The sequence below is a fragment of the Schistocerca piceifrons genome, chromosome 1 (genome assembly GCF_021461385.2).
Source record: "Schistocerca piceifrons isolate TAMUIC-IGC-003096 chromosome 1, iqSchPice1.1, whole genome shotgun sequence".
Lineage (NCBI taxonomy): Eukaryota > Metazoa > Arthropoda > Insecta > Orthoptera > Acrididae > Schistocerca > Schistocerca piceifrons.
In genome coordinates, this window is record NC_060138.1 from 101,909,769 (window position 1) to 101,930,695 (window position 20,927).

The window sequence follows — 20,927 nt, forward strand, 5'->3', positions numbered from 1 at the left end:
TATGTAATCACCACTCAGAAAAGTGTTTACTGTTTTATAGAGTTCACTTTTAATAATATTCTAGCAGAAAAGAAAAATTTGAATAATGAACCCCAGATATTCGGGTGCGGCACCTTCCTGCTTGGAAAATTTACAAGCTCTATTCTGCAGAACAGACCTGCGAATGTTCTTCTGAGAGCTTACAAAGAGGCATATCTTTTGAATGAACTCAGAAGAGGACTTAATGTAAACCACAACAAAAATGGACTATCTGACAGCCTATTATGGATGGCAGTGAGTATATATAAGGAGCAGAAAAAATCAAAACGAAACAGACGGAGAAAAACTGCAAGTAAACTGTTTATTATTTCAAAAGTAATCCCCATAACTGTTTGTATATTTTTCCCACTGTGATAGAAGCTACTAGCTGTCTTCATGGAAAAATGTATGCAGTTGCCTATGCAACCATGATTGTACTCAGGCGTGCATCTTTTCGTCCAAAGCAAATCGAGGTCACGAATGTCTTTCTTCAGAGCTCTAAGAGTATGAACTCGCGTGGAAAGAGGTCGAGACTGTATGGAGAATGTGATTGGGGCCACATATTGCCAAGGCTGTTCCGTCTGCGGTGCAGTAGTTTCGATGGGAAGCCCTTACACATCCTCATACAGTACCGATCCCCCCCGCCCCCCCCCCCCCGCCCCCTCCATGCCATTTCCATAGTTTTGGAGCCCTTTAGATATTCGTGGCCGTCGATTTCTTCGGACGAAGAGCTGCACGGTTGGGTACAATCATGGTTTCGTGGGCAATAGCGAGCATTTTTCCATTAAGGCATTGACCATGTTGTCTCAGAGTTGGATAAATGTATGTTATGGCGATTACTTTTGAAATTACACTACTGGCCATTAAAATTGCTAACCAAGAAGAAATGCAGATGATAAACGCATATTCATTGGACAAATATGTTATACTAGAACTGACATGTGATTACATTTTCACGCAATTTGGGTGCATAGATCCTGAGAAATCAGTACCCAGAACAACCAACTCTGGCCGTAATAACGGCCTTGATACGCCTGGGCATTGAGTCAAACAGAGCTTGGATGGCGTGTACAGGTACAGCTGCCCATGCAGCTTCAACACAATACCACAGTTCATCAAGAGTACTGACTGGTGTATTGTGAAGAGCCAGTTGCTCGTCCACCATTGACGAGATGTTTTCAGTTGGTGAGAGATCTGGAGAATGTGCTGGCCAGGGCAGAAGTCGAACATTTTCTGTATCCAAAAAGGCCCGTACAGGACCTGCAACATGGGGTCGTCATTATCCTGCTGAAATGTAGGGTTTCACAGGAATCGAATGAAGGGTAGAGCGACGGGTCGTAACACATCTGAAATGTAACGTCCACTGTTCAAAGTGCCGTCAATGCGAACAAGAGGTGACCGAGACGTGTAACCAATGGGACCCCATACCATCAGGCCGGGTGATACGCCATTATGGCGATAACGAATACACGCTTCCATTGTGCGTTCACCGCGATGTCACCAAACACGGATGCGACCATCATGATGCTGTAAACAGAACCTGAATTCATCCGAAAAAATGATGTTTTGCCATTCGTGAACCCAGGTTCGTCGTTGAGTACGCCATCGCAGGCCCTCCTGTCTGTGATGCAGCGTCAAGGGTAACCGCTGACAGTTCGTGCAGATGTTTGTTGTCTTGCAAACGTCCCCATCCGTTGACTCAGGGATTGAGACGTGGCTGCACGAACCGTTACAGCCATGCGGATAAGATGCCAGTCATCTCGACTGCTAGCGACACGACGCTGTCGAGATCCAGCACGGCGTTCCTTATTACCCTCATGAGCCCACTGATTCCATATTCTGCTAAGAGTCATTGGATCTCGACCAACGCGAGCAGCAATGTCGCGATACGATAAACCGTAATCGCGATAGACTACAATCCGACCTTTATCAAAGCCGGAAACGTGATGGAACGCATTTCTCCTCCTTACACGAGGCATCACAACAACGTTTCACCAGGCAACGCCGGTCAACTGCAGTTTGTGTATGAGAAATCGGTTGGAAACTTTCCTCATGTCAGGACGTTGTAGGTGTCGCCACCGGCGCCAACCTTGTGTAAATGCTCTGAAAAGCTAACCATTTCCATACCACAGCATCTTCTTCCTGTCGGTTAAATTTCGCGTCTGTAGCAGGTCATCTTCGTGGTGTAGCAATTTTAATGGCCAGTAGTGTAATAAACAGTTTACTTGCTTTTTCCTAACTATCTCGTTTCCATCTGACTGCCACTTATAGAAGGGGATTCGATCCCTGATTGTATCGAACAGGGATCGATTGTATTAGACAGCGCACCACATCGCTGGGAGAGTCGGAACGAACCTGCAGAAGAAACCAGAAGTCTTCAAATCACTGCGGCGCCCCGTTCGGTCAGAAAGTGAAAGGGCGCAGCCAGCAGCTGCAAGGTGGCAGGCGGCGGGCCCTGTCACGGAACAGCTGATTACCATCAATATTTCCACACACGCCTCTGGCGGTATCGAGATCCGCGACATGGCCTGCCTCGAGTGGTGTTTAAGTAGTGGCACTGCAAGGCTCGTTCCGGCGAGATATAGCTGCAGGCAATAAGGAACTGCTACTAAAATTTAACACTCGGTACCACTCTATTGTCAGACTGAGTACACTAAAAACAATCGTAGACGTGACGTACGTAGACCTTATGCGAAATTAATTATTTAGGCGACTAGCACGTTTACTGTAAATGCGCTTTTTATGCTTTAACCATGTGGCGCATAGCGCCCACTACAGTGGTCAGCTGTTAATGGTCGTTTCTTTGGCATTTTCAATCAGTCCTGAGGCTGCAAATGCACACAGTTCACAGCAATGGGCACTCCCTACTGGTGTTGTGTGCTGCATGCATTTTCAGCCTCATGACTGATTGAGAACGCCAGAGAATCGACCATTAAAAGTTGTCCACTGCAGTGAAATTCATGCACCACAGGGTTAAAACACAAATTTCCCTAACAGACAAGCAACACCGCGTGAAACAACCGCAGAAATCAATGTGGGACGTACGACGAACGTATCCGCTAGGTCAGGGCGGGGAAATTTGGAGTTAACGGGCAATGGCAGCAGACGACTGACACGAGTTCCCTTGCTCACAGCGCAATATCGCCTGCAGCGCCTCTCCTAGAGTCGTGACTATATCATTTGGACCCTAAATGACTAGAAAATCGTGGCCTGGTCAGATGAGTCCAAATTTCAGTTGGTAAGAGCTGATGGTAGGGTTGCGGTGTGGTGCACATACCACGAAGCCATGAACCCAAGTTGTCAACAAGGCACTGTACAGACTGGTGGTGGCTCCATAATGGTGTGGGCTGTGTTCACATGGAATGAACTGGGTCGTCTGGTCCAACTGAACCGATTGTTGACTGGAAAAGCTTATGTTCGGTTACTTGGAGAGCATTTGCAGCCTTTATGGACTTCACGTTACCAACCAACGATGGAATTATTATTATGGATGCCAATGCACAATGTCATCAGGCCACAATTGTTCTCGAGTGGTTTGAAGAACATTCTGGACAGTGGACGAATGATTTGGCCACCCAGATCGGCCGACATGAATCCAACGAACAGTCATTGGACATAATCGAGAGGTCAGTTCATTCACAAAATCCTGCACTGACGACATTTTCGAAATTATGGACGGCTATAGACGTATTATTGCTCAATATTTCTGCAGGGGACTACCAACGACTAACCTAGTCCACGCCACATTGAGCTGCTGCACTATGCTGAGCAAAAGGAGGTCTGACACGACAGTAGGAGGTATTCCACGTCTTTTGTGACCTCAGTGTATTACGAGTCTGCAGATAAATCAACACGAAACCGTGCCGGCCGAGTGGCCGTACAGTTCTAGGCGCTACAGTCTGAAGCCGAGCGACCGCTACGGTCGCAGGTTCGAATCCTGCCTCGGGCATGGATGTGTGAGATGTTCTTAGGTTAGTTAGGTTTAATTAGTTCTGAGTTCTAGGCGACTGATGACCTCAGAAGTTAAGTCGCATAGTGCTCAGAGCCATTTGAACCATTTTTGAACACCAAACTGCAAGACCTTGGCATGTCCCACTGTTTCTTTCAACGGTACTTTTTGTATATTTCGACCTTAGGTACAGTCCATAAAAACTAAATTTTGTAGTCACACTTGGAACCTAAACCTCTGCGAGGTACATATGCCGCCAAGACCACATAAAGTGATTCTTAAGGTAAACATAGTATGCATCCTTGCTTCCAGTGTTCACAATGAAGTTAGTCCTGTTCTTAGATTCTGCAGAGTTGTCTACGTGACGACCACACACTAGCAAGTAGCAGATTAACTAATTATTCGTTCCAGACAAACTACTCGAATTCTCTTCCTCATATTTGAAAGGTGGCAAGGATATTATTTCTGCTAAGAGATGATACCTTTCTTTTCCTTTTAGTTAACTGGTGTGCACAATGAAGTTAGCCCCAGTAGTTGACCACAGCCGCCATCGGCACATTTAGTTAGTGCAGGTTGAGGCGCATTTAGTTAGTGCAGGTGGCCTACATCAGGGGCAGGTATGCACTCGGAGGCAAACCTACTGTTCTGCTTTGATTCACAGATACTTAACCTATTGTTCTCCTTTGATTGACAGGTCACTAACCTATTGTTCTCCTTTGATTGACAGGTCCTTAACCTATTGTTCACCTGCTCACATCCCCTCCCCCCCCCCCACATGTCAGGAAACCTCACCCCCTCGCTGCTACAAGTACACTTTCAGATCTGAGTTATTGGAATAGCCCCTCTCACTCTTATCAATTTGATTGACTACTTAATTAAATTGATCAATTAATTAACCTCTCCCCCTCTGGTAAAACCCCTCCCCACCGACCCTCCCTCCCCGAAATTGGTGCGAAAAAGACTCAGTTGATAGTTTGTTTACTTAGTTAATGAATTTGTTCGGAAATCGATTGCTGTGTATGGAATATTGTTTAAGCAATCTGGACAATGTGTCAAATATTGTTTATTTAAACAACTGAGCGGATTCAAGGCAGTGTATGGAATATAGTTTATTTATTTAAAGATGTTTTCAGGCAATCGATCACCTCATCACCCCTTCGCCCCCTCCCCTCTCTCCATCCCCTCTCCCCTTCCCTTCCTCTACCTGGAAACTGGCGGCTCTTCGGTGGAGAGGAAGGATCTCATGAAGGGAAATTCAAGGGTATATTGTTTTTTTTTTTATAAGAAAAAAGTTTGCTCATAATCCTCTGCTGCTTGGAAAGACGCAGATCTTGTGAGAAGTAATTACATTGATTGCATTTCTTTTTTATTCCCATTGTGCAAGGATACCATCATGGAACACACATCACACGTAATTACACACAGCTAAAAATCTTTCAATCGTGAAGCATGCACCACCCACCGTACACTGTGCACTGGACCACACAGGATGCTACCGCACGCGCTACCAGGAGTTGGGATGCACCAGTGGCCCCCTCGAAGTGGTGATGTAGCTGTTAGCTGTGTAACCACATGCAGGTGTTAGTCTGGGTCCCACAAGAATGAGGAGGTGGCATCCCTTTGATAGACGACACCTGCGAATACCTGTCGAAATATGTGCTCACCCAGGCACCGTTGCTGGCGCAATGGCACAGAGCTGCACGTCTAGCGCTATAGAAATCTGTTCCAATGTTTGCCCGAATAGCTCAGCCTGCATTGATCCTAGATATCCTAATGGGACATGCGAGCTGTGTCTAGCCATGCATGCATGTTTACATACCCAGCGTGGCTGACACATTGCCGTGCAATGTTAATGTAGTGACTCACCATCGCAGGTGCATCTAAAAGGTTCTCAGTGTTACACTGATGTCATGTGGCTATGTAAATAAGGGCCAACTCGACGTCTCAGAAATTGTAAAATGCCCATAAATAGTTAGCGGTCGCTTTTGCGATGTCTCAGCTTGTCCGCAGGGAAATTCTTGCCCAAATAGGAGATGTTTAAGAAAATAGCTCAGAATAACGACTGAATGCATTCTTTCTGATGGTGCTAACATGGTACCCCATCTGCCACGTGTTAGCCTTCCTGGAAGTCGTTAAGTCCTGCTTTCAAGAAACATCTCCAAAATGGCAAACGTTCTCATCGGTGTGTACAGGCTCCTATGTCCCAGCACAAACAATGTCTTGTGAATGAATGAAGCATTCTGATTGGCTCTTACTGAATTTACCTGCCAACCTGCTGCTGCTGCCGGTGCGGAAACACTCTCCATCTTTTTTTTCTGCAGATGTGGCTTTCAGCTGCAAAACTACTTTGTACAGATGGTCACATCGCACTGACAGTTAAACATTGCATAAGTGGCATACAGATCATCTAATACAGAAAGACACTTCCTCAATTACGCTGCTCTGTCACTCCAAATGGAAGTTTGAATACTAGAGCGTGAAACTGATCTCCAACCCAGAAATATATCACATTGTACTGTGTCGATGTAGTAAACATACAATATGTATCCTGCGCCATAAAAAATCGCCCCTCTTGCATCATGCATATAGCTATCGACCAATGGACACTCATATATATATTGCGAAGACAGACAGCACTGTATATACTCCTTGCAACACTAGATATTTTCCCGCAGCCGATGGTCACAAGTCATCTGCTTCTGATGCTTGACCAGAGCATCCTCGGTGGACTGAAGTCACTCTCCAAACTGTTGTACAAAGATGGGCCCATTTCCCCTTGGCACAAAGGCATCACCGTTTTGTGGTCCCTACCTGCTTGCTTGCTTGTTTTCTACACCAATCTCCATACTCTGCGATTACAAGAATATATATAATTTCACATGGGCTGCCAGAATATCATGTCATTTTCGAGAGACACTTGTACATATAACGCGAAGACTGTTGTACAAAGGCTGGGTTGGTTCCCTTCGGCACACAGGCGTCACCGTTTCTGTTCCCAACCTGCTTGCTTGCTTTTTTCTACACCAATCTCCAGATTCTGTGATTCCAAGAACACATTTATTTTCACATGGTTTGCCAGAATATTATACCATGTACACGATACTTCTCGTTATGAAGCACATAGCAATGTCGCTTGCATAGCACCGTTGCTCATGCAACATAATTCCAAAGATTGTTGTTGTTGTTGTCTTCAGTCCTGAGACTGGTTTGATGCAGCTCTCCATGCTACTCTATCCTGTGCAAGCTTCTTCATCTCCCAGTACTTACTGCAACCTACATCCCTCTGAATCTGCTTAGTGTATTCATCTCTTGGTCTCCCTCTACGATTTTGTCCCTCCACGCTGCCCTCCAACACCAAATCTGCGAGACTGGAAATTATTTCTCTAGAAACCCGAAACTTTAACGAGATGGAGCATGCTGTAAACCACTGAGTATCTAGAATCTTATTCTGTCTGTGAAGACCTTTACATGAAAACTCGATAAAATAGAGGAAACTGATATTTCCACTCACGAATACCCGTTTCAGTGATGTATCAGATTCCAAATAATTCCTATAATTTACAAAGGCAGCCAAGGTGTTTCTTATGTCTATAGAACCAGCAAACATGTCTTCCACCTGTCTTTCACCATCTAGATGTGCACACCACTATCGATGTTCTCTCAACAAAATAAAAGACAGGAAATGTGAAGAAGCAGTCAATCAGACCATTTACATGAGAGAGAATAATGGTCCGCCCAAACAATGTCCATATTGTGTCTTCTCAAATTCCCATAAAAGCTGTCCAACACATCCTATGTACTAGTTCGCTATTAGGCAGTCTAGAGGATGACATGTTAAGTCAGCTACATTCCTGCATCCCAACAGGCCTCTCCATTTGGACAGCTCCTACCGTTAGTCGGAAACGTGAATCATTCCCATCACAGGTCACCGACGCTGCACGCCAAGAACACATGAGTATTATTTTCGCAGATGAACTTTCTCATAAAAAAAAGGCCAGTGCGAGTAGTATTGACAGTCTGAGGGTTCTGTACAAACTTAATTATGTATATAGACAGTTCATCCATCTCAGGAAACGAGAACTACGACGATTTTTGCTTGTTATCGACACTGATACTGCAAGATATTGGTCCTGAGAATTCCAAGACTTTCGAGAATGTTTTAATTTCAAGTCTGAAGTCGGATAACAAATGACAAAACAAAAATCTTTTTTTCGTGTGATATAATTACAAATTAACACTTATCGGTTTTTTTCCCTTTACTAGTACTGTTAATCTTCATTATAGGCGAATGTCATGATTCTAGGTCAACGGGAAGCTCCTTATAGGTTTTAATGAGTGAGCTTGCGGGTATAAAAATACAGGGTGATTCAAAAAGAATACCACAACTTTAAAAATGTGTATTTAATGAAAGAAACATAATATAACCTTCTGTTATACATCATTACAAAGAGTATTTAAAAAGGTTTTTTTTCACTCAAAAACAACTTCAGAGATGTTCAATATGGCCCCCTCCAGACACACGAGCAATATCAACCCGATACTCCAACTCGTTCCACACTCTCTGTAGCATATCAAGCGTAACAGTTTGGATAGCTGCTGTTATTTCTCGTTTCAAATCATCAATGGTGGCTGGGAGAGGTGGCCGAAACACCATATCCTTAACATACCCCCATAAGAAAAAATCGCAGGGGGTAAGATCAGGGCTTCTTGGAGGCCAGTGATGAAGTGCTCTGTCACGGGCTGCCTGGCGGCCGATCCATCGCCTCGGGTAGTTGACGTTCAGGTAGTTACGGACAGATAAGTGCCAATGTGGTGGCGCTCCATCCTGCTGAAATATGAATTGTTGTGCTTCTTGTTCGAGCTGAGGGAACAGCCAATTCTCTAACATCTCGAGATACTGTAGTCCAGTTACAGTAGCACCTTCGAAGAAAAAGGGACCAAAATCTTTATTGGCTGAAATGGCGAACAAATGTACAACTAAATGAAACTTATAGCTCCCTTAATTCGCCGACAGATAGTGTTTAGCTCTGCCTTTTGTCGTTGCAGAGTTTTAAATTCCTAAAGTTGTGGTATTCTTTTTGAATCACCCTGTATATGACATATATGGCCGTATCTTTTGATTTCACAGACTTACAAGCTCCAGTTTTTTACATCGCCAAAGGACCGCAGACTTTAGTATGTAATATACATTTCAATTTTGTACGTTTCCCCCTTTCTAAGGAAAAGAGTTTTTCAACAGTCGTACTGACAGACAGATAGACGCATAATAAATTGATCCTACAAGGGTTCCTTTTCACCGACTGACATACAGAACCCTGAAAGGAGTGATTTGTTATGGAGGATGATACGTGAATAAATTTCATGAAAAAGATTGTAAGTGTAAGAAGGCTAGTGCAACATACGACGAGTGGCTGCAGAGGTTTCTCACAGCTCTTGATTTCTCGCTTTACATCGTCAAATAATTTCTGTGTCGTCCTAATGAACATAGTATGTTTGAGTCAATTTCTGAGTATTCGTTGATATAAGACGATAATGGTATTAAATCTTTCACGAGCGACGTTCCCAGAGACATGAGTGAGGCAAACATGATAAACATACTACGGAGCGTCGGGAGTTCCACGCTGGTAGTTTCTGTACTGTCCCACAGACTGCATTACGGAGGTCTCTGCTGCGATAAATCCCCGAAATTCCAGAACATGGAAGGAGACCGCTTCTCGTCTCTAACATGTGGTAGAAGTCAGACGCCGGTGAAAGGCGTTATTGGGCAGGGTCCGTTATTCGGCGCTTACCACCTGGCAGAACGTCAGCTGCGCGTGCCGGCAGCTGCTGCTGCCAACAACGCCTCTTACAACCGGCGTAAAATTACGAAAATCAACTGATCAATCTGGAGAGTGCAGCTCCACTGCTGCGCTCTTCACTCTCCTTCTCACATGGAAACTTCATAGTCAACTGTAAACTAGGACAGTCTCTCTGATGCAGCGTGCTGTCCGACAACTTCATGTTGCCAACGTCACGTTTCTAAATACTGTTAAACGTTATTTTAACTCAACTTTGCCCTCTGGAGTCCAAGGAATAGTGTTAAGATAGACGCAGTTTACGACAAAGATGTATACTGCGACTACAGCAGTTACAGAAAGGAAAGACTGCACGAAAACTAACAAGGGTACCGCACGAACTTTCCCTCACAGATCTGTTCACACTGTCAGGGTTTGTAGAGCACGAATAGGAATTCAACATATTTAAACAGGACGACGCAACTCTCAACCACTTTCGAGAAAATCAAGGTTTGAAACTTCTAGACCTGCTTACATAATTTCTATGGTCGCTAGGATTCGAGGAGTCTACAGCTGAGCGAGTAACGGCTAGTCACATACGTGCGATGTTGCTGGATCGAATCTGGCTATCGGTAGTTTTTTCTTCATTCCCACTTTTATTGCGCCAACGTACAGTATTAAAGTAGTCCCTACGAAATGTACTCTTCTGGTACAGCCTTGCGAAGTTTGTTTTTACATGCAGGCGACGAAGCTTACAAATCGATAACGAAACTGCGCGTCCATTACCGAACAGAGTAGGGAGACAGCTTCTAGAGAAGATTGCATAAAAATTCAATCAGGCGTTTACCACCAGTCGTCTGTACCAGTACTGGGTGATATGCATCGACATGTGTGGTACGCCACTACACTGCGTGAAGACCGCGAACCGTTTATAACTGCAAACTCACTTTGCTTTGCAAAAGATTCATTGAAAAATCATGCACATGCAAAAATTCGGCCTTCATCAGACGTGATGTATGTCGCAAAAATGACTGTTTTCGACGTTTCTCCGATCAGTATCATCCCGATTTGTGTAGTGCTCCATAGGTTTCATATTATGTTTGTCACAAATGTAGGTACAATAATATAAATGAAATGACTATACTGATTGGACTGAAAGCCTCCTGTATCCTTTTTTTGTTTCCATTCGCCTTACGAAGAAAGTTTTTTTCTCTTTCTTTTAGGATAAATATTATGTACATAACAAATAAATCATTAAGTATTGGTAATTTGCACAGTCAAAAAAAATCTGTTGTTACAATTAGATGGAAATGAAAAAAGTACCAGCAGCAAGGTTCAATCTACAGACCTCGCACTGCAAGGCTACGCACTTGCTCGCCCGATTACGCATTGCTTGAATGTCTGTGACAATACGAAGTATATAAGCACGCCTCAAAATTTTTTAACTCTTTCTTCTCTAAAACGCTCGAGTGTTGCGTCCTTCGGTTTATATATGTTGAGGTCGTAGCACACCCTGTCAATATGAAACAAATCAGAATAAATTACAGGAGCCGATATCAACAGAGGGCCAAAACTACAAAATATACTAAGTATTTTACAGGTAATACAACAGATATGAAAATGTAGTACGTCTAGCAGACAAGATGAAACATGTTTGCGTTTTTGCAGCATGATCATTATAGACATCTGAAGTTTTCGTAGCCAACCTCTATACTGATAATACGAGTACGTTTGTAAAACGGTCGTTCTGCCTGTTTGAACACGATGATCTTCAAAACCACTAGACGAATTTTGATGGGGTTATCGCAAGTAACTTGTGCGTAACTTGAGGCAACGTATAGGCTTTGTTTCATCAAAAACGGGTCACAAAAAAAGAAAAACAAATGTCCATACATTTCATAAACATATATGTACGTTCCACATCCCCTTCCGAAACCCGTGGACCGATTTCAACAAAACTTGGTTCACATATTACCGTCCGGAAACAATCGTTGTGGCGGGTTAGAACCACCAACCTTTTTTGCAACAAGCTTTATAGATGATTTCAAAACTTTACGAAACTTTTTCTCACTGACGACCCCCACAAAATGATGAAACGACAAAAGTTTATCACTTAGTACATTTTCGCTATTCATGGAGTAAAACTGTCGCATCAGGCATGACGTTTTAATTTATTACTTCTTTAGCCTACTACTATCTTTATTCGCGATACATTTTGCAGACAATGTTCACATACGAATAACACCGGATGCACCTTAACTTATATCATTGTACGGCACATAGTTCAGGAAACACTGAACTGCGTGAAAACAAAACTGCAAGGCAACATTCGTCAGACATACATGTGAAATACGTGTACAAATATGTTAAATATATGTGATAGGTGCCTATGTGGGCAAAGCCACGGGCAGAAAAACTCCTCCTAAACCCCTGGATCAATTTCAACCGAACTTGTACACATATTACTTATTACACTACTGGCCATTAAAATTGCTACACCACGAAGAAATGCAGATGATAAGCGGGTATTCATTGGACAAATATATTATACTAGAACTGACATGTGATTACTTCTTCACGCAATTTGGGTGCATAGATCCTGAGCAATCAGTACCAAGAACAACCACCTATGGCCGTAATAACGGCCTTGATACGCCTGGGCATTGAGTCAAACAGAGCTTGGATGGCGTGTAAGCAACAGCTGCCCATGCAGCTTCAACACAATACCACAGTTCATCAAGAGCAGTGACTGGCGTATTGTGACGAGCCAGCTGCTCGGTCACCATTGACCAGATGTTTTCAGTTGGTGAGAGATCTGGAGAATGTGTTGGCCAGGGCAGCAGTCCAACATTTTCTGTATCCAGAAAGGCCTATACAGGACCTGCAACATACGGTCGTGCATTATCCTGCTGAAATGTAGGGATCGAATGAAGGGTAGAGCCACGGGTCGTAACACATCTGAAATGTAACGTCCACTGATCAAAGTGCCGTCAATGCGAACAAGAGGTGACCGAGACGTGTAACCAATGGCACCCCATACCATCACGCGGAGTGATACGCCAGTATGGTGATGACGAATAGACGCTTCCAAGGTGCGTTCACCGCGATGTCGCCAAACACGGGTGCGACCATCATGATGCTGTAAACAGAACCTGGATTCATCCGAAAAAATGACGTTTTGCCATTCGTGCACCCAGGTTCGTCGTTGAGTCATCACATGCGCTCCTGTCTGTGATGCAGCGTTAAGGGTAACCGCAGCCATGGTCTCCGAGCTGATAGTCCATGCTGCTGCAAACGTCGTCGAACTGTTCTTGCAGATGGTTGTTGTCTTGCAAATGTCGCCATGTGTTGGCTCAGGGATCGAGACGTGGCAGCACGATCCGTTACAGCCATGTGGATAAGATGCCTGTCATCTCGACTGCTAGTGATACGAGGCCGTTGGGATCCAGCACGGCGTTCCGAAATACCCTGCTGAACCCACCGATTCCATATTCTGCTAACAGTCATTCGATCTCGACCAACGCGAGCAGCAATGTCGCGATACGATGAACCGCAATCGCGATAGGCTACAATCCGTCCTTTATCAAAGTCGGAAACGTGATGGTACGCATTTCTCCTCCTTATACGAGGCATAACAACAACGTTTCACCAGGCAGCGCCGGTCAACTGCTGTTTGTGTATGAGAAATCGGTTGGAAACTTTCCTCATGGCAGCACGTTGTAGGCGTCGCCACCGGCGCCAACCTTGTGTGAATGCTCTGAGAAGCTAATCATTTGCATATCACAGCATCTTCTTCCTGTCGGTTAAATTTCGCGTCTGTAGCACGTCATCTTGGTGGTGTAGCAATTCTAATGGCCAGTAGTGTACCTGGAAAGAAATACTGTGGGGGTAGGAGCCAGCAACCATCATTTCGCGTGAGGGCAATAATGCGGACACAGAAGCGGGAGGAGGAAATGGAGAGGGGAAGGAGGATATGGGTACATAGAGGGGGGGGAGGCGGGGAGGGGGACGAGACGAACAGAGAAAGGGTGAGGGAGAAGTGAACAGAAAAAACATTGGAGGAGTTGAACAGAGATAGGGGTGAGGAGAAGGTGGACAGAGAGGGGGACAGATGAGACGGACAGAGAGAGGGGGAAGGAAGTGACGGACTAACAGAATTGAAATGAATACAAAGCGCGCAGCGCCTGGTACTCAACCAGTCAACAACATATCCTTATTATTCTTAGCCTTCTGACTAGCTTCAAAAAACTTTCGGAGAATGCTGTCAGGGAAGCTTTGAAGGCATTATTTGTCTCGCCTATCACATTTTAAACACTAATTTCCCCAGTCCACTGAATTTTGGTTGATTGGAGAGAGCGAGGGGGGGGGGGGGGGGGGGAAGCAAGGAAGCTGAAATAATAATGAACTTCGCACAAATAGTGTTCGAGTCAGGTGCAGATTCTACATTAACGAATTTTAATTTCTTATTCACTGCAACAAATATGTCACTTCAGTTTTTAACCTATGCTACACTTACAATATATACCAACTCTGACTTCGAAGATATTCAAAAAATGAAGTTAATCGAATCTTGATGACTACTATCATTTCAAGCTGGCTACTTTTCAGAGCTGATTCCTAGACCGACGGAAATGGGAAGCGTTAGACCATGAAACATCAGTGCGATATTTATCAAAATTTGTGGAAATGTTCATGACTTATTTTTCGATTTCGGTCGTCTATGGAATAACTGAAATAACTTCTCATGATATTATCTTCATTCCTGGTCTTAGATCTTCCCTTTATTTCTTCAATCTTTCACTCTGTTCTATCCTTCTTTCGTCTCCCCGTATAGGGACGAGCTTCCTGAGCTTTTCCCGAAAACCCCCGACCTTTCGAATCTTGTTTCGAAAAATCGCCCAGTCTAGAATTTCTGCTTCCATAATGTTGATTTCTGCTAAGCCCGTTTTCACTCCCCTGAACCGACTGATTTGCATTTTGAGATTTTTTTCGCAATGGGCAAATATTTTTTTAGTCAATCTTTCCGGGTTCATTCGAACCATGTGACCATAAAATGAAATTCTCCTTTTGGGTGTAGATTTCTTCATTACTTCTTGTCATCCATGTGCTTCCAACTTATCTTGAACCGAGTATTTTCCGTAGTTCCTTCCTTTCCTTTTGCTCGAACTTTTCAGTTTCACCCTTTTTGTTGAGAGCCAACATTTCGCTGCATACAGGCACTTCGGTTTTATGATATTTTTTGTTGTAGTACTGGAGTTTTTTTTCATTGAGAGTGATTTTCTATTGCAAACGTTCTTCGTTAAATGGTAAGTCATTTCCATCTTCTAGGCTCTAATTTTGTTTGCATCTTAGCTACACCGTTTGGCTGTATATTTCTCCTAAGTACTTAAATTTATTCCCTGTGTTGATTCTACCATATCTTGTGCTTAAGAATTCTGTCTATAATCGTGCCTTTTTCAGACGTCTCTTTCAAAGCCCGATTTACATGAGCGACTATCTGGTTAAAATCAACCACTCAAAGTGCATCCACCTTTTTTGCACGCGTGTAAATGGGCAACCAATCACGCGTCTTCTAAAATCGAAAGTTAACCTATTTTGCATGAGCTCACTTGTATTATAGAAATGGATTTTGTGATTTCGTGTCTTCTTAATCTTTATTGTGTTGTTTGCTTTGTTTTCGTGACACAAGGTCCTGATATTTTTTTCTACTACCGTTCTCTTACAAGACAGATGAAATATCTGACAGCATAAACACATTTACTTTTTAGAGTCAAAAAGCCTACATCATGCATAAACAAGAACGTAAATAGATAAATGTGTTTCAATAAAAATTATTTCAACGGTGAAGAGGTTATAATTATTTGACGAGAAAGGTAATTTTTTATGTTTAGGAATTATGGTGGATTTTAATGTTTGTTACTAATTCTGTCTTCTTGAAAGAAATTTGTATTCGTGCCTTTCTCCGCAGTCTCTTTCGACAGGTTGGTTCGCTCAGCTGCTGTATCGATGTTTTCGGGAAATATTCCTAAATCTTCCGAAAAGGCTAGACAGCTGAATTTGCAGTTCGAGTTTTTATATTCGGATCTGATTTCTTGGGTTCATTTTTCTTGAAAGATTCTATTCTCTTATTACCTTTTCCAAAGCGCAGTTGATGAACGATGGGGGAGAGGCCATCACCTTGCCTTAGAACAGTTATTATTTCAAATGGTTCTGAAATTTCTCTGTCGAATTTTATTTTGAACTTTGTTCCTGTCCACAGGTGCCGACTCCGTGGGGCCTGAGGGAGCCCAAGCCCCCTCAAAAATTCTTTTTTTTTGGGGGGAGGGCGAGCCCCCCCCCCAATAATTTAAAAAAATTATTAGTTATATTATTCTTTGTAAAATCACAAAATTATGTTGCAATTTTTTTTATTTTCCTTGTTTGACGATAGTTACCTTTTAAAATACATTCAGTAATGAGTTAAAACAAATAATCATTACATTAGTAAGCAGGGTAACTGAAAACGAGTGGTGTGAATCATGATAGTGTTACGGTGCTGCGGGCACGCTTAGAATTTGTCCCCGTGCGCGAAATGTTCGGGTAAAGTTTGGCGCCGGCGAGCCAGCACTGCGGCCGCGGCGACATCAAAATGACGGGAGCAAAAGCGCCTAGAACCCTCCGCCTCGCGTCGCCTTGACACTTCCAGACCTTACGACGCCGTGGCTATATAAAGCCCACCCTGCTGTCGCGGTCATTCAGTGTGGATAGTTTTGTTCAGTGCATGCTGCAGACGTGTTTAGTGTTCCGACTTTAGTGTCTAGTGGACTATTTTATATGACTATATTTTATTCGTTTACTTTAGTCTCTTAGTGTATTGTGAATTAAGTTTGCATTGGATAAATTTGTTACCAAAAGGCGTGCTTGGAAGTTGATGATACTGCAGGTCAACCACCAACAATTATTGTGTCGTCAATTGCTTCGTCGTCTTCAGGCGAGAACCGTTCACAGTCAAAACCTGGACAATCCGGTAAGGGAAGATCATTTCAGAAGTCTTAGTTGATCAAATACTCATGGCTGGAATATGAAGCATCTTACCCAAAAAGTTTTTTGCAAAACCTGAAAAGAGGCAGATGCTACAAATCTATTACAATTTTCTTCAAAAAAAAAAGATGCATTTATTTCCATTGAGTTTTCTAACTGGGAAAAAGCTTTGGAAAAATACCGTCTTCATGAAAATACGCTTGCGCATAAAGAAGGTGTTCTGAAACTAAATTCTAGCGTTAACTAAAGTGTGACCTCCCAACTGAATGAACAATTAGATAGTGATATGAAGAAAGGCCGTTTAGCTCTTGAGACTGTTTTTACAACCGTGCAATTTCTATGCCGACAAGGACTAGCAATTAGAGGGCACGAAGATGTAAACTCATTTTTTTTTCAATCGTGGAACTCTGAATGAATGACATACCTGAGTTTAAAGATTGGTTAGGGCTTTCGGGGTATAAGTGGACGTCCCACGATATTCAAAACAAGATCATTGATCTACTAGGAAAGTCTGTGTTGAGAAAGGTATTGACTTCAGTCAAGAAGTCTGAACATTTTTCTATTATGGTTGACGAAACAAGTGATTCTTCGATTCACAAACAAGTGTCAATTTGTATTCGTACTGTCGATGATTCCTTAATCATCAATGAAGACTTTATTGCCTTATACGAGACCTGCAACACTGAATCACAAACTCTGTTTAGTATTTTAAAAGACTTTTTGCTCGTCTTGATTTGTCAATGGTTAAATTAAGATGACAGTGCTATGATGGTGTCTCGAATATGAGAGGTAAGTTCAAAGGACTAAAAAAGTTAATTTTGGATATACAACCAAAAGCATGTTACGTGCACTGCACTGCTCACAGTTCAAACATGGCAGTTGAAGACAGTTTCCGCCATCTTACGCCCATAAGGGCAAATGTGGCTTTAGCCAAGGACTTAATAAACCCGTAAGGGAATCCAACAAAACTTTTCAGAAGCATACGCTGTGAGAGCGCCAACGACCAAGCTCGTCTACGACCCCTTTGCCCGACTCGATAGACTATGCGAGCTTCTAGTATTTTGAGAACATTCAAAAACTTTGAAGACCTTCTAGTGTTTTTATTTTTTATTTTTTTTGAAACATTTTCTGCAGAGGCCAAACAGAGACAGATTACAAATGTGTAGGCTATCTTGAGTCAATGTAACAATTCAAGACTTATTTCTTTTTACGTCTTTATTGCCAAGCTATCAACCCAGTACAGGACGTTAAAAAAAAATTCAGTGTCCTCATCTAAGTGTTGCTGATCTGGAAAAAAAAATGAGAGTTTCATTTGTATATTGAATGGAAGGTGCGATAGTTCTGAACACTTTTGGGAATTGTGTTTAAAAGAAAAACCTTCACAAGTTGAAGATCCTTCGCTTCTTCAGAATCGAAGTATACCAAAAAAGTATGAAAACAACGAAGCCAGCTCACCGCACACTTTCAAAACCCCAGAGGAATATTACATAGCTATTTACATTGAAGTTTGTGAAACGGTGCGATCTTGCATTACTGAGCGTTTTGCTTCAACTGGACTCACACAGGTCATTGCAGTTGAACAAGAGTACTTGCTTTTAGTAAACAGAGGTGAAACAAATTTGAAAAAATCAACGAGTTTTTCAAAAATGACCTAGACATTGAGAGATTGCGCGTACACTTGAATATGTTAGCCGATATCGCTAATAAAAAGCAACTGGTCTTAAAGAATATGCGTGATGTAAGAGAATACATTACACAAGAGCCTGCAATTGGAGAAATGGTGCGTGAAGTAGTGAATTTCAGTCTTTTCAGAGCTATATATTTACTGATCTGCCATAGTCTATAAGCATGATTATTACCGTAAATTAAATTTTTTTATGAAAATACCGTGCCTGTTTATGTTTTCTTTCTTTTTTCAAAGCCAAAAAATGTGTCAGGCTTCTCGAGCCTCCTAGAGTGTCGAGTTATCGAGAGTCCAGTTTTCGGGGTTCTAATGTTGATCATATGACTCTAAAATGCTTGAAACAACTTTAAAACTCACTATTTTTCATCTAAAATTTAGAAAATTTGCCGGGGCAAGACCACCAGTATGCCGCCCCCCCCCCCCCAATATGTTTTATAAGTCGGCGCCCCTGTTCATATCAATTGTTTCTTTAGTTATTGTCAAAGTTTTGTTGTCAGTGCCCAATTCTTCTAGTGTACTGAAAAGTGTTTGCCTGTCTATGCAGTCGTAGGCTTTCTTGAAATCTTGAAAGGTTACAGTATCGTCTTGTAAATGGTATTAAACTTTCATTTCACTCGAAACTGGTGTCTATCGTTAACAGTAGCATGAGGTGTGTCCCAAGGAGATACAAGGTTGTACGTGTTGTGGCATGTAAAAAAATAGCCTCCGAATGTAATCTTGAGGAATTTATTGCCATGCCTGAAACACATATTGTGTCAGTTCATGAAGACTGTTAACTTGTGGGTGGTAGGAAAGTATACGTCTTCCCATTGCATCCCAGACAACTTCTATGAGTGACAAAAAGGGGGACTGAGGAAATCGGTCAAGAATGCATGCATTCCTCAAGGAGCCTGTGCAGTGAATTTCAGAGTGGGGCCTTGCATTACACTTCTGAAATATTCCATTTGATGCCACGGTAGTGGTTCAAATGTGGGGACTTAACTGCTGAGGTCATCAGTCCCCTAGAACTACTTAAACCTAACTAACCTAAGGACATCACACACATCCATTCCCGAGGCAGGATTCGAACCTGCGACCGTAGCGGTCGCGCAGTTCCAGACTGTAGCGCCTAGAACCGCTCGGCCACTCCGGCCGGCTGCCACGGTAGTGAAGGCGTGACAACAGTTTACCATTCTTGTCACATACTGGGGGACATTCAGCCTGATTTAAGAAATTACTGAACTGGTCTGCTGTCGCACTCAATACCTAACACCACGGAACGCCACACACATCGCAGTTGCAAGTCTTTGTTGACTGTGGTATGGTGTCAATGGTAAACGACAGATGGCAACTCGAGATCTCTGTCCGGATTTCAACTGTTATCAACTGTCCATTCGTCACAGCCAGTGGAACAGTGTTATAATCTTCTTGTGGTGTATTTATTTATTTGTTTGTTTAGAGTATGCTTACAACACAGACAAATAATACTGCACTACGAACTAGCACCTAGGCCACGCATATAATATATTGATCCCTCCGTCATCACCAGGTACTCTGTTGGATCGCCAAGGAAAGTTCTCAGATGACATTCTTTAATGACACGGCGAATAGTCTGCTCTACAGCGCCTCGGTCAGAGCTTGGTGAAATTACAGTAAAACCCCAGCTAACCGAACCCGGGTCGACCGAAACCTAGGTTATCCGAATCAACTCAAAAAATATAAGAAAAAAAAGAAAGAAAGAAAGAAAAAACAAACAAACAAACAGCATTCGTGGAAACAATTTGAGGCGAGAGTGAGCTGGGCTTCGGTTACCGGGAAGAGGTGAAAGTCTGGCCCTGAACTGCTTACTCACCCATTGACTCACCAGTCTAAACAGAGCTGCACTGCCACCTTTCGAGTGCATTTTTCTTCCAGTTGCGTGTTTATTTTTGTGCTATGCTATAAACAATGAAGTACAGTACGCTGTACATTTCGGAGCGACAGAAATAGATTTGCCGGTAAACTAACGTCCTACGATATTCCAAACCAACAGAAAAGTATTCGACGGGAATACCGCGACATCAGGCGTGCAAACAGAGCAGAAATTAAGCCAGACGCTATAATGGCGGGCCCAGCGACATTGTCTGAGAAGCAGCAATCGCGAACGCTCATTCCATGTCACCGACGGCTGGAGGCTAATATACTGTAAACCTAAAATGGCAGTTTTAATAAAGAACACAAGCCTACCATACAAAGTAAATGTAACTCATCAAGGTTCAGGAGTGTGGGACAACGGCTGGTCAATGGAATGTAACAATATTACACCAACAGCCGTTATACTGATATTATCTTATTACGCAACCAGTTTCGACGTGACTGGAACGTCGAAACTCGTTGCCTAATAAAACAATACCAATCTAACAGCTGTTAGTATAATATTGTTACATACCAAACAAATTGATTTTTTAAATTTAACATTCAAAACTTTCAAAAATACGTACAATACAAAATATTGTAGTACACA

General features: G+C 42.8%; 1 protein-coding gene across 1 annotated transcript in view; it reads left to right on the forward strand.

Moving 5' to 3' along the window:
- Positions 1-20,927, forward strand: part of LOC124783274 (tyrosine-protein phosphatase non-receptor type 23-like) — a 165,788-nt gene that overhangs the window by 125,671 nt on the left and 19,190 nt on the right. The gene's annotated exons all lie outside the window — the stretch shown is intronic.